The sequence below is a fragment of the Chenopodium album genome, chromosome 24 (assembly GCF_948465745.1).
Source record: "Chenopodium album chromosome 24, dcCheAlbu1.1, whole genome shotgun sequence".
NCBI lineage: Eukaryota > Viridiplantae > Streptophyta > Magnoliopsida > Caryophyllales > Amaranthaceae > Chenopodium > Chenopodium album.
This window is the reverse complement of record NC_137857.1, coordinates 5,248,003-5,262,975: the sequence shown is the minus strand read 5'-3', so window position 1 is coordinate 5,262,975 and position 14,973 is coordinate 5,248,003. Positions and strand designations below refer to the sequence as shown.

Here is a 14,973-nt window from a genome sequence, read left to right as displayed (position 1 = left end):
CAATTCAATAAATGAGAACAGACCCTAAGTTAAGTGGAGAAATAAGATACAAGGATTAATAACAGTAGATGTTGAGTGATTGACTGTGTGAAATTGTCAATTAAGTTCATTCCCAATTCAAATTTCTACCAAGCTAGTCTTCAGTTCAAATGAGTAAAAAATTGGGCAATTATTGATTTGACCTTAAGAGTCACCAAACTAACTAAATTATCTCAATGATATGGCATTAATACCGCAATCTCTTGAATAACTTTCTGTTTGTATTTGACCAACCTTTGTCTTAGCTTCTAGTTTTGTTTTTTTTTTTTTTACAGAACTACTCATACGATCTTTCGGATTTCACTTTCATCAACTTTTTTAAATGAACCAATACCCTTGTAAACTTATATCAAAATCATGGACATCGGTTTTCTCTTTCTGTCCGAAATATAACCGATTCACCAACCCACACTTGAGCTTGATTTCTCATATATCAATTTCAGTTTCAACACAGTTGCTTTTGCACTATATTGGACAAATGCTTGCTTCCATGGTTCCTTGTGCTTCATATAGGAAAGAATGTAAAATCAAAACCTCTCATAATCATACTTATGAAGGTTAGGTTTTTTTTAAAAAAAAAAAAAATACTTATGAAGGTTAGAATAATTAAAGCAATCCTAAATTGATTATACTGACAAGTGAGCAATTAAATTAACGATAAAACCCATGTTGTGAAATTGATCAATAATAATAAATTAGCAATAAAATAAATACATTATTGATTATTCATAAACTACTCATACAACATTAATGGGGGTATAAAGGTAATTAAACATTTTTAGGGTTAAAAATGTCCTAACACTATTCATAAGAGTATTTTCCCACTTTTTATAGGATTCAAATATTTAACCCTAATTCTATGCATGACACTCTCATTTGGGATTGGATATGGTGGCAGATCCATTCCAAAGGAATCTACAATTGCTGGAGGTGGTGGCAAAGACGAAGGTGGTGTTCCATTACCGCCTTTGATTGGTGGTGGTGGAGGGGGTATTCCATTACCGCCTTTGTTGCCAATACCACCTATTGGTGGTGGTGGAGGGGGTATTCCACTACCGCCTTTGTTGCCTATACCACCTATTGGTGGTGGTGGAGGGGGTCTTCCATTACCGCCTTTGTTGCCTATACCACCTATTGGTGGTGGTGGAGGGGGTATTCCACTACCGCCTTTGTTGCCTTTACCACCTATTGGTGGTGGTGGAGGGGGTCTTCCATTGCCACCTTTGTTGCCTAGTCCTGGAATCGGAGGGGGTGCTAGTCCTCCCACACCTTCTAAGGAAGAATAATCGTCCAATATAATGATCTCAAATATTTTTTCATCCTATGAAGTACTTAATTATGTTTCAATGGAGTTAGTAGAGTATCAAATAAATTCTATTGTAGATTAACTAGTAGTTAGTTCTTCACGATACTTAATTGTATGAACTACGAAATAATATATATGGATTATAAATCAATTGTGTTTCCCTTATGTACTGTGTGTGGTATGGTCTCGTTAATTTTTCAATGATTCCATCATATTATCAAGTAGTATAGAGATTATTTGAATTATTCAAAGATAAATGCATAGATATCTATCAACCTATGGAAAAGAGTTGCATTATCAATAATTACAATATAGTACACTCGTTCAACTATGTTAGTATTCTTTACTACCCGAGTACCCGTGTTATGATTCGATCAAATGTTTAATTTCAAATTAAAATATGAAGGCTTAGCTTAAAGTTTTATACATATTTAACAAGCTTAATCGTCTTTACCAAATTAAAGCAAGGTCAAAAATGGGGTGATCGAATTCACTAGCATTGTTAAAAAGATATATAACTTGTTAATTAGCCATTAGCCAACAATCCCCAATCCTATAGTTGATGACAATAAACTTAACAAAGGAAATTTTACGCCGCTTCGTAATATATCAAACATAACATCCAATGCACCAAGATATTTCCATGCATGTCAAGGAACTATTTCGACTCTGTTTAGTCTCAACATAATTTTAGAGAGGATAATAGTACTGCAAAATATGTCAACTTGCTTAAACACCAAGTAGCTTATAAAGCCATCGAGAAATGAATCATTATCGACAACAGTTTATGATTTTCTTATGATAGATTAAATTAGGTTGTAGTCTTATAAAAATACGAACCTACTCTTCCCTTACTATACGGAGTATATAATTCTATCTTCCAAAAAAAAAAAAAATTATAGCATTGAAATCTTCACAATTTGTTTAGCCTTCGCTTGTTTGTAAAAAAGGGGTGGCAATATCATTTGTACCCGATGGATTTTCATCTACACAGTCCAAATATACCTATAAAAATCCAAATTTAAGCAGATGTTAAATGAACGATGGATGGATCGGGACGGACGATTTAGGGACTTAGGGTGGATGATTATAGATCCATCCAACCCATTCGTCCACCATTATACTTTGCTTTTGATCTTATTATTAAATTATTATGTAATATTTTATCCAATTTGGACATGCCTCTTTTCATTAATTCAAGGTCCTTTTAAGCCTTTTTATGTGACCGGCTAGTAAGATTTTAAACGAAAACGATTTCAAATTAAAATACATTACCTACTATTACTTGAGCTATTGACATCATATCCCAAGATCCAAAAACATGGTTTGATTTCGTGTATTTTCGAATTCGACAAAGTTAGACATCAAGATGCATTCTAGTATTTTATGCTTCCCAAGGGACTTCATCCAAGAGGCCGCATCTATGGTGGTCAGGATCTCATATATATATATATAACTCAGCTCATACCTTGGCCGTGTGTCATGCGTTACCATGCCTTCCTAGCATATATAGGTGCATGCTCATTTGCGTCCGTTAGTTGTCATTTATATAAAGTTCATGAGACAAATAAAAATGCTACAGTATCTTCTATATAGACATATTCAACGTGTGTGTTTTTGTCCATGCCTTGTGCAGCTCCAGAGTTCCTAGGTCTTTGATTGGTGGTAGGCTGATTTCATATATTTTGAAACTTTGTTAACATTACGTATTTGATTCATGCATGCACTAGTTCTATAGTTAATTTTGAACTAACAAATTATAAAATCTCAATCAGAAAAAAAAAAAAAAAAAAAATTTAAAAAATCTTATAAAGACTATATGCGTCAATGCGGAGTGCTAATTGTACATTCTTGGATTCCCCGTGCATTGGTGCATGTTATAACAACCTCTACAGTGCAAATTCAACATTATTACCAATTTGATGGGTGGTCTAATTAATTTAATAAATTGAATACTATAGTAAGACATATATGTTAAGTTACACCTTAAAAAGAACCTATAACGAAATGAATAATTACTAATTAGCATTAATCTACTAATAACCTACAAAAACAAATCCATTCAATCAACCGTTCAAAAGAATTAATTTACCCAAGGAGTTATAATACACTCCAAATTACACTATTTAAACCCTCACGATTTTTGTTTAACAAAATTACACAAATTGAACCAAAACAAATACAACTACAACTATATAATTTAAACGAACCATGGCAAAAAATTATTCTTCAAAGATTTTAGGGTTTAAATATTTAACCCTTATATTATGCATGACACTCTTATTTGATATTGGATATGGTGGTAGATCCATTCCAAATGATGCTATTCAAGGGTGCGTTCCACCCATATCAGATATAGAAAAGTGTGTTGCTAGCTTTTGGGCTAATCTAGGGAAGTTAAGTCAACCATGTTGCAAGGCTTTAGAGGAGATTCATGATGAGTGTTTACCTAAACTACTTCCTGAAAATCCTTTTATAGTTCCCTTTTTTAAGAGCTTGTGTTCGAGTGGCGGAGGTGGTTTTCCAATTTCACCTTTATCATCGCCTTTACCACATCCTTTTCCACCAAGTATTGGTGGTGGTGATGGCAGCGGCGGGGCATTTCCACCTTTGTTTCCTTCCCCTGGGAGCGATGGGGGTGCTTTTGCTCCCGCGCCCGCGCCTTTTAATTAAAAAAGAATAATTTACGTACCAATGTTCGATCTATTATTCTTCAAAGTAGCAAATAATTTATCAATTGCAAGCTAAGTACGTTTACATAAGTCCTAGGAGAATTATTAAGATAATTTAATTTACAATAATAATGTTTCTTTTTTCATGCCTGTTCTAGTAATTATATTGCTTGGCTCGTTCCTAATTCTTGCTAGAAATATTTGTTATATGCAATGATGTATTATTGCTGTAATTTTACTGAAGTTTTAAGAATACAGTGATCAATAAACCCTCTCTAATCTCTATGATATGGTAGAAGTACCCCAACTCCCAAGGATGTTCATCGATTGTAGCATGGTTTAACTAGTGACAAACAAATAATAGTGAGCAATAAACCCTCTCTAATCTCTATTATTATTAACCCGGTCTTGTGTAAAGTTCTTAAATTAATTGTACCTTTTGATAACCTTGTTATTTTAAAACGAAGTACAAGTATAAATTAAATGTAATGTACTCCGTATATTGAGTATAGAAATACTTGTATTGAACATTATAATAATAGAGGTGTCAAAAATAACTCAATTTAAACTATTTGAAAGACTGAAATGGACAAAATAATTTAACGTGACTCAAATCTAACATGATAAGTCGATACTCTAAAAAGCTATAGGTATAATTTTCTTGGAAAGTCAAAGAATTTACTGCTACGGAGCCTATATAACTGCCCTTAGGATCGGAGTTTCAAGATCAAAATTAATTTCAAGATCTAATGCGGCATTAAACAATAAGCTTAACGGACTCGTATTTTCGTTGTTTCAATAATCTCCGATTTTCCAAAAATTTCCCAAACTCGATACATTATACTCCGTATAATTATTCCTACTTTATTAATACTCGTATTATAGAAAATGTAAGAAAATTAAATACGTAGTATGTGCCTTACCAATTCTATACGTATACAATGTACATTGTACATAACAGTATATTAAATACTCCTACCTATTAGTCTACTCAGTAAAATTAACTTGCTTCACAAAATATTTCACTATAAATACATTACCAATCTATTAGCAATAATCTCTCATCTCTTTAATTTATAATACGAGTCGTACGTAGTTACCTGCTTAGTACTAGGAAAATGGGAATTTGGGAAGTAGTTGTTCAAGTAGCTAATGTAACAGCTCCAGTTGCAGCTGCAGTTGTACCTGTTGTCAACGTAGTTCCTATTATTGGGCCGGTGATTGGAACCGTGGCTACTGCTACTGCTACTGCTGCCACTGCTTCTGCTGTTGTTGCTGCTGACTCGATAGCCAAGAACCATGGAGAAGGTGTGGCGAAGGCGGCTGCTGCTTCTGTTACCAAGCTTCATGAAGGCTTCCATAACTTTGTTTTTCGCAAGTGAATGATCATCACTATATGTCTATTAGTATGTGTTTTAGTGTTTATGGACTTTATTTGGTAGTTTTTGGAATGTAATATGTCATGCATGCCCTTTTGGCCTTTTGCATCAATTATCAATCAAAGGCTTTATTTTGTCAAAATGCCGATTAATTTAGTTAATTTATCTCCTTGATTAAATTGCCATGAGAACTTATTTGAAAATTTAGGCCACTACAATTTATTTGTGGAATTCTGATCCCTAAGTAATCCCTCACTTGTCAACCTTGATATGTGATCGGCTAGCTCATCACTTTGTGTCATAAGAAAACTTAATTAAATTTGCTAATTGTTTCTTTTGATAATAATATTCTAACCTATATTAAAAGACGACGTTTCTAACTTTGTGTATGTGCCACGTGCATCCTATCTCACACCACTCACGTCATGAAAATAGTATAGTGCACCCGGGTGCACCATGCGCATGGTGTACCCGGAAAGAACATTAGGCTTATTTTAAAGAACATGAGGAAAAAAAAAAAAGAGCATACGAGTGTTTGAAAAAGAACATCCTAGTATTTGAAAAAGAACATGCATAATAAAGTTCAACAAAAGAACATGTTTGTGTTTGACAAAGAACATGGCCTCCGAAAAGAACATTAGGCATATTTTAAAGAACATGGAATAAAAAGAACATGTTAGTGTTTGAAAAAAGAACAAGCTAGTGCTTGAAAAAGAACATGCTAGTATTTGAAAAAGAACATGCATAATAATCTTCAACAAAAGAACATGTTTGTGTTCGACAAAGAACGTGGCCTCCGAAAAGAACATTAGGCATATTTTAAAGAACATGTTACTGTTTGAATAAGAACAAGCTAGTGTTTGAAAAATTAACCTTGTTTGGTTATCTTCCAGTTGGTTTCAATTTGGTACTATTCTTCTTTCTCCTCCAATTGTTCTTTTTTGAACAACTTGTACTTCATAGCTTTATTTTATTTTTATTTTTTTTTTAAAAAACCCCAAATTCACAAAATTAAACACTTTGACTTTAAAATTATTGACGAAAAATAATTTGCATGTACAAAATTTATACTTACATTTTACTTGAATCCACTATTTGTTCAAGTTTGAAGGTTGAATTGTTGAAACAAATTCAATTTTTTTCTTGGGTTTCACTTTGAAGATGAACAATTTTGCTATTTTGATTTTTTTTTTGAAAAAATAGAAAAAAATAGAGAGAAAAGTTCTAGAGAGAGAAAATTAATACTTTGGAAATGGTTTTTACCCAAATAGTAGAAGAAGTACCATTATTACGAGATTGAAGCAAAATGAGACCAATTAAAGAACTTCATTGAAATTCTTTGATGAAAACAATGGTGTAAAGGAGAGAGAAAATTGGCAGCAAGAGAGTGATAGGAAGGGAAAGAGGAGTGAGAAATTGCAGGAGAAGAGAGTGATGGATTTGCAGTTGCAATAAAATAAAAACATGTTCATTTTTTACCCATGTTCTTTTAAATATATTAAATGTTCTTTTAGGTGCACCATGTGCATGGTGCACCCGGGTGCACCAACCACAAATTACTCACGTCATCATTCATCGATCTTTAACATCATGTAGTCACATCATCATTCAATGATCTTAATTATTAAAATGCATACAAATTAAAGAAATTCGAACCCAAAATGTCATTGAATGAAAACAACATGCATTACCGTCTTATAAGTTAGAAATAAATCATACTCCGTATTCTATTAATTTACATTTACATATAAACACAAGTATTAGAATGTAGAATAGAAACAAAAATAAATCCAAAATAAGTTATTTTTGTAATTGTATTCTAATTTACTCATACGGAGTAATATAAAAGTCAATAAGACTTTTAAAGCATCTAATATAAATATAAAATTATTTAAAGTATCACCTTCGCTCCGATCAGAAACTAGTTTTTATATTATATGCAATTGGAGAAACTTTTAGACAACTTGAGAAATTAAATCTACATAACATTCTCTACCACTACGAATGTGGTTAAAATTTGCTATCATAAGTCATGACGAGTTTCTTAATCATATTATTTGTAGATTTTAATGATACCATAAAAATAGTTACAAAGTACGTCTTAAATGGAAAAAAAAAAAAAAAAAAAAAAAAATCCAGTTAAATAAAATAAGGAAAATGCTATACATAGCCCTTAGGGCTACATATAAGCATTAAATTTATACTAGAAATCATAAAAAGTTAGGAATCATGAAAATATAAATACTAATTACACTAATTTACGCGTGTTTTTGTCATGAATTCCTAATTTTATACAATTTCCAAGATTGTATTTAATGCTTATATATTAGGGCTATATATAGCATTATCCATAAAATAATACTCCTTCCGTCTCATAATACAATCCCTAATTAATCCGTCTACATAACATTTTTCCTTATCGTAAATACTACAATACTCCGTAATTACAAGTAATGATCGGTGTGGTTAATATAAAAGTCAAATGTTATACGGCTTACAATTAAATAGAACAAAGAAAAAAGTGAACTTTGGTATTGTGCCTTATACAAGTGTTTTCTGCTTCCCTCATCCGATGAACTCTGCTTCACTCATCTAAAAATGGTCACTTGAGCAGACCCCGGCAAAAATAGCAGCAGTACAGTAAGTTTTCCTATTTCTCTCTTCTTGGCATGTTTAAATCTTCCATAAATTTTGATTTATTTTGTTCAATCTTCTTTATTTTATAGTGTAATTACCATAAAAATGGCTGCTTCAATGTGTTTTTCTGCTCACCTTAAACCTTATCCATGTCCAATACCTCAAAAATTTCCATCAAATTCAATTTTCTTTTCAAATTCCAAATCTTCCCCATTAATCTCCTTCTCATTAGCTCAAAATCCCAGTTCTTCTTCTTCTTCATTGTCATTTGATTCTGCCCATCAACTTCCCCCAAATTTTACTCCAAAACTACTGCTTGAAACTCTGAGGAAAGAGAAAGATGCAGAAATGGCACTCTGGGTGTTTGATTGGGCTTCAAAACAGTCTAATTTCATACCCACTTTGTCAATTATTGAGGAAGTTCTTAGGAAGCTTGGAAATGAAGGGTCTTTTGATTCAATGAAAAGGGTTTTGTATGAAATGAAGGAATTAGGTTGTGAAATTAATGAAGGTACTTTCTTGATTTTCATTGATTCTTATGTTAATTGTGGTTTGTATGATGAAGCTGTTTATGTGATTGATATGATGGAGAAAGAGTATGGGGTTAAATGTGGGACTCATACCTTTAATTTCTTGTTGAATGTTCTTGTTGATGGGCATAAATTGAAATTAGTCGAAATTGTTCATTCGAAAATGGTAGAAAGTGGGGTTAAGAAAGATGTTTCCACATTTAATATATTGATTAAAGGGCTTTGTAAAGCTCATCAAATTAGGCCTGCCCTTATTATGATGGAAGAGATGGAAAGGTATGGATTGACCCCCGATGAGAAAACATACACGACGATTATGCAGGGTTATATCGAGGAAGGGAATGTGGATGGCGCTTTGCGAGTTAGAGAACAAATGGTGGGAGCTGGTTGTGTTTCGACCAATGTGACTGTAATGTTTTGGTGTATGGGTTTTGTAAGGAGGGAAGGATAGAAGAAGCATTGGGTTTTGTTCAGGAAAGGGTTGTTGAGGGATTTCATCCTGATCATTTTACATTTAACACTTTAGTTAGTGGTTTGTGCAAATTGGGTCATGTTAAACATGCACTTGAGGTGTTAGATGCTATGCTAGAAGAAGGGTTTGATCCCGATATATTTACTTATAATGCTCTTATATCCGGGCTGTGTAAAATGGGTGAAATTGAAGAGGCGATGGAAGTGCTTGAGTTGATGGTTTTACGGGGTTGCACACCAAATACTGTTACCTATAATACTCTGATTAACACCATGTGTAAAGAGAATCAAGTTGAGAAAGCCACTGAATTTGTGCGCCTTCTTACAAGCAAGGGAATTTTGCCTGATGTATGTACATTCAATTCTATCATACAAGGTCTTTGCTTGTCCAGAAACCACAAGCTTGCTATGGAGCTATTCAGAGATATGAAAAATGATGGGTGTCAGCCTGATGAATTTACTTATAATATGCTGATAGACAGCCTTTGTTCTAGAGGGAAAATTGATGAAGCTCTAAACTTGCTAAAGGAAATGGAATCAAGTGGTTGTGCAAGAAATGTGGTGACATATAATACATTGATTGATGGGTTCTGTAAAAACAAGAGGATAGAAGATGCCGAAGAGGTTTTTGATCAGATGGAACTGCAAGGGGTGTCAAGAAACCTGGTTACTTACAACACCCTCATTGACGGTCTTTGTAAAATTAAAAGGGTGGAAGATGCTGCTGAACTGATGGACCAGATGATAATGGAAGGGTTAAAACCCGATAAATTTACTTATAATTCCTTGCTTTCTCATTTTTGTAGGGCAGGAGATATTAAGAAGGCGGCAGATATGGTGCAAACAATGACTTCAAATGGGTGTGAGCCTGATATTGTTACTTATGGGACCTTGATTCAGGGGCTTTGTAAAGCAGGTCGAGTTGAGGTTGCCACTCGACTCCTTCGAAGCATTCAAATGAAAGGAATGATTCTAACCCCTCATGCATATAACCCCGTAATACAGGCTCTTTTTAGAAGGAGACAATCAAAAGAAGCGATGAGGCTTTACAGAGAAATGGTGGAGAAGGGTGACCCTCCAGATGCTGTAACTCATAAGATAATTTTTCGTGGTCTTTGTTCAAGCGGAGGTCCTATAGGAGAAGCTGTTGATTTTCTAGTTGAGATGCTGGAGAAAGGATTTATACCAGAGTTCTCTTCTTTTATGATGCTAGCAGATGGTCTTCGTTCACTAGGGATGGAAGATGCTCTAATGAAGCTTGTTCATATGATCATGAAACAAGCAAAGTTCTCAGAAAACGAGGTTTCCATGATAAAGGGTTTCATGAAAATTCGTAAATTTCAAGATGCTTTAGCTACCCTTGGTCGTATTTTGAATAGTTGTATGCCCCGAAAAAATTACAGGTGAAGGATGGTATGAGGTAACCTATTTCTTAAGCCGAAGCCTGAAACTAAGTAGCCGTGGCCAAATCTTTCAGCATTCTCCACCCCATGCTGCCTCCGGTATTGGGATCGTCGCAGATAACAGACTCTCCCCTATTCACGTTAATGCGCGGAAGCCACGGCTCGCCAGCACTGCCGCTAGGAACCAAGAACTCCTCAGCCACCTCGGTAGGAAGCTTTACATGGGGGACCTCGATATAATCCCCTGTCAGCACAGGTATAAAGGCGTTCTTGCTGCTGGCGGACTTGCCCGACAACCAAGTTTGTCGGACCCTGAGAGAAGACTCTTCCGCTGGTACCGTCTTCTCAGTTGTAACAACTTTCTCCGCTGCTATCACACTTGTCTCAGCAGGTCGGCGCAAAGTGATATTTAACTTCTTGACATCGGTAGGAGCGTCGTCCTCCAAATTCACGACGTTCAGATCCTTGAAGGCATCTGACGGCTTCTGCTGATCCTTAGCGGCCTCCTCCTGTTTTTGTTTTTTATTCTGGTCACGGCCGGAGAGGTCGCTGGACCTTTTCTAAGCATTTGCTCCACCTCTTTTGACCGGAAGAGCACGGGGAACTCTGGTCCTGCGTTGCTCGTTGGAAGTCATGTCTTGCCGTCTTCTTTTCTTCCCTTTATGAGCACGTGTGCAGTAAACAGGTAAGGTATCGTAACTGTGCTTTGGATTTAGAGGGCACTGATACTTCACCATGCCGTCAGGATGTAAGCCCAAGTTGGCGAAGTCTAACTTATCAATACCTGCACCACAGCAAGCACGCAAGAAATGAATACGAGTAACTGGATTGTGAAGCTTAGATACACTAAAAATCGAGATACCGACAGGGCAGTCAGTTATTTCCAATAAAAGTACATAAATAAAATATGACAGTGAAAAGAGAAGAAGACAGTAACGATGTACATAAAAAATAGTAATAGTCACGATGAAAATGAAAAAAATAAAGCAAAGCTGTTAATATGAGAAGAGCCGTACCAAATGCGTCAGTCCAGCAGAGACCGACATGAGACAAAGGGGCGTTACCCAAGATATAATTACAGTTGGGTAGCCACACCCCCGGTACAGCTTTATTCTTACTATCGGCCCTCACATATGTACAGTCAAAAAACTTACAAGCGTACTTCTCTATCTCACCTAATCTTCTACGCCTAATAGTATCAAACATGCTATGAGCAGGATAGAAACGCCTGCGAACTTTGTATTCTTCAGGAACACTTAAAAAATAGAAATTCTCCATCCAGCCTTTACAACTGGTCAGTTTCGGCCAGACCGTGCATTTACCCCGGGCCGTGAACAATGACCAAAACCCTGGTGACTGACTATCTCTCTTTAGCCAGTTAAGAGTGCGAAATAAGTTCAAAGTAAGAGGGAAGTCCATGAATATCATTAACCACACCAGTGAAATAAGATTACGAATAGCAATGGGCGTTAGCTGCGCCACGCACACATTCCAAGCCCTAAAAATTTTCTCGACAAAAGGATGTAGTGGGAACCGTAAGCCATACTCGAGATGTTTTGCATATACAACTATATGACCGTCAGGACAGTCAAGAGCAGTTTGACCCTCTTCGGGTAATTTCAAATCATAGCCGTCAGGGAGGTTGAAGAAATGAGCACCGATACGGCAATATTCTTTCTCGGTAGCCTTCGCAAGCCATTCTGGGTCAACTTTCGTTGAGACAACCTTATACTCGGCCTTTAGTTCAAGAGGTTCTCGGTATTTTGGATCGTCGTTTTCAGAGTCATACCCCTCATCTAAATTCTCTTCTTTCATGACGACATCGCTTCTTTCAGCGGCCTCACCCTCCCTCACTCTCACCCTTTGCTTACTTACCTCGGTATCCTGGCTGCCATCCCCACTACCGGGTTCACCGGATCCCTCATCTCCACTCTCACCTACACCTTCATTTTCACTGTTACCTACACTCTCCTCACCCATATCCTCCAGAGATCTCTCTAGAGACTGTATGTGCTCCTCACCGACATCAGAATTTCCCTCAACCACAGGTTCTTTGCCTTCACGGTGTTCAGAGGTTTCACATTCCTCAGGTTGATAACTAGTTCTTTTGGTTCTCGGCATTGCTGTTGTTTTACGACCTATCTTGCCTAAGTTTGACCCGTATTGAATAATCTCGAAAGTAGAATGCAGTTGAGGGCAAATTCTTATCGGGGAGATTGAGATGATCTCAACGTCTTCCAAAATATTAGACCAGGTAGGCTGACAAGAATATTCAACTTCGTTCACCGGAGCTGGGGACAAGGGTGCAAACGGGTCAGCCTCGCCGGCCTTACCCGAAGTCGAGTTTTGAACAAATTTAGGCATAAACTTAACAAATACAACCACAGAAACAACACTAAGGCGAAACAGGCAACTGACGCTCTAAATTACCAAAATAAACAAAAGTTAGGGCTTTTTACCTCGTAGAATCAAATGAACTTCGTATGAAAGAACGGACAGAAACACTGAAGTGAGAAACTTGAGAGACTTGGATCTTCAAGCAAGCAATTGAAATCGTTCTCCTCTTGATGATGCAAATCGATCGACGAAACCCTAAGTGTGTTCGCAGAAAATGCGTCGGAGAAAATTTTTGAAACAAAGAGCAAATGAGGAAAATTGCTGATTTTCGACGCTTAAATACCCCCATGAACAGTGGCAGTTGAAGTGACAGTTTGTGCATGCAATCCAACGGCTGGGGAAAAACGCCTTTTCGCAACCTAAAACGCAGGATGAATGACACGTGCCCCACTCATTTTAAACTCTTCCCGCCCACGAAATTTTGCAGTTTTTAAATTTTTCATCAAAGTGATAACACCAAAGCGTACTATCGGTACTTAGCTCACTTAAGGGGCAAATTAGAGATTTTTTGTAAAATCTCAATCTGTTTTAAAGTGACCAAAGTACTATCGGTACTTAGCTCACTTAAGGGGCAAATTAGAGATTTTTTGTAAAATCTCAATCCGTTTTTGAGTGACCAAAGTACTATCGGTACTTAGCTCACTTAAGGGGCAAATTAGAGATTTTTTGTAAAATCTCAATCCGTTTTTGAGTGACCAAAGTACTATCGGTACTTAGCTCACTTAAGGGGCAAATCAGAGATTTTTTGTAAAATCTCAATCAGTTTTAAAGTGACCAAAGTACTATCGGTACTTAGCTCACTTAAGGGGCAAATCAGAGATTTTTTGTAAAATCTCAATCAGTTTTAAAGTGACCAAAGTACTATCGATACTTAGCTCACTTAAGGGGCAAATTAGAGATTTTTTGTAAAATCTCAATCCGTTTTTGAGTGACCAAAGTACTATCGGTACTTAGCTCACTTAAGGGGCAAATCAGAGATTTTTTGTAAAATCTCAATCAGTTTTAAAGTGACCAAAGTACTATCGGTACTTAGCTCACTTAAGGGGCAAATTACAGATTTTTCAGTTTTAAAGTGACCAAAGTACTATCGGTACTTAGCTCACTTAAGGGGCGAATCTTACATTTCTAATTTCAAAATACTATCGGTGCCACATTTTGTTCTGATTCTTCTTACACTTACAAGTGAGCACGCCGGTTTCACCGACGACCTCACTTGGGGGGCTAGTTGTACGGGATAGTACCGGTAGTAATAGCTAATTAGCCGGTAATATGCAATAATAACACAGAAACAACTGATTAGTAAGAAAGCTCAAATGTCCATAACGGCCTTTCTAAACGGCCACGTGGAGAGCTGCTTCAGACCACGTAGGCACCTGCTGCCTATGGGGTCGGTTTGCCACCTATCGTTATAGGTGGCACCAGCTTGGTTATTTCTCTATATATACCCAAGCAAATGTTCATCCAAAGGTACAATCTTTTTTTCTCTCTCTCTCTACACATCAAAAACACTTTCTCTCTCTTCATTCTTTCTTCTTATCGGATTGCTGACTTTAGCATCGGAGAGGTTATTCCCGGATAACCCCGGGTTAGCTTATCTGTGTTGACTGTGCAGGTGCGTAATTGGACGATAAACCTTTACCAACCCACGAAGATTATCTGTGCCGGAATTACCCGGAATACGTCTTAATTGAAAAAAAAAAGTGTTCCAGTCAAATAAAATAATACTCCTTCTGTCCCGTCAATAATAAAAAAAAAATAATACTCCTTCTGTCTCATAATACAATCCCTAAGTAATCCGTCTACATAACTACGGAGTATTTTTCCTTATTGTAAATACTAAAGTACTCCGTAATTACAAGTAATGATCGGTGTGGTTAATATAAAAGTCTAAATGTTGTACGGCTTACAATTAAATACAAGTAGAACATAGAAAAAAGTAAGGGTTTTTCTAAGCTATACTCCTAAGGTATTCGAGTTTTTAAGGTGTACCCATGCTTTTTCAAGTTTCTAAGCCATGCCCTTCAACTCCTTATCAATACTAAAATATACCCTTATTAGTTGTTTAAAAATTATTTGAGAGTGTGATTTAGTGGCTTCAGTTTTCATTATTAGGGTTGCGGTGGCTAAGATTTCTTTCTC

General features: G+C 36.2%; 1 pseudogene; it reads left to right on the top strand.

Annotated features, from left to right (window-relative positions):
- The first annotated feature begins 7,923 nt into the window (after nt 1-7,923).
- LOC145611352 (uncharacterized) lies at nt 7,924-10,487 on the top strand (annotated as a pseudogene).
- The last annotated feature ends 4,486 nt before the right edge of the window (nt 10,488-14,973 follow it).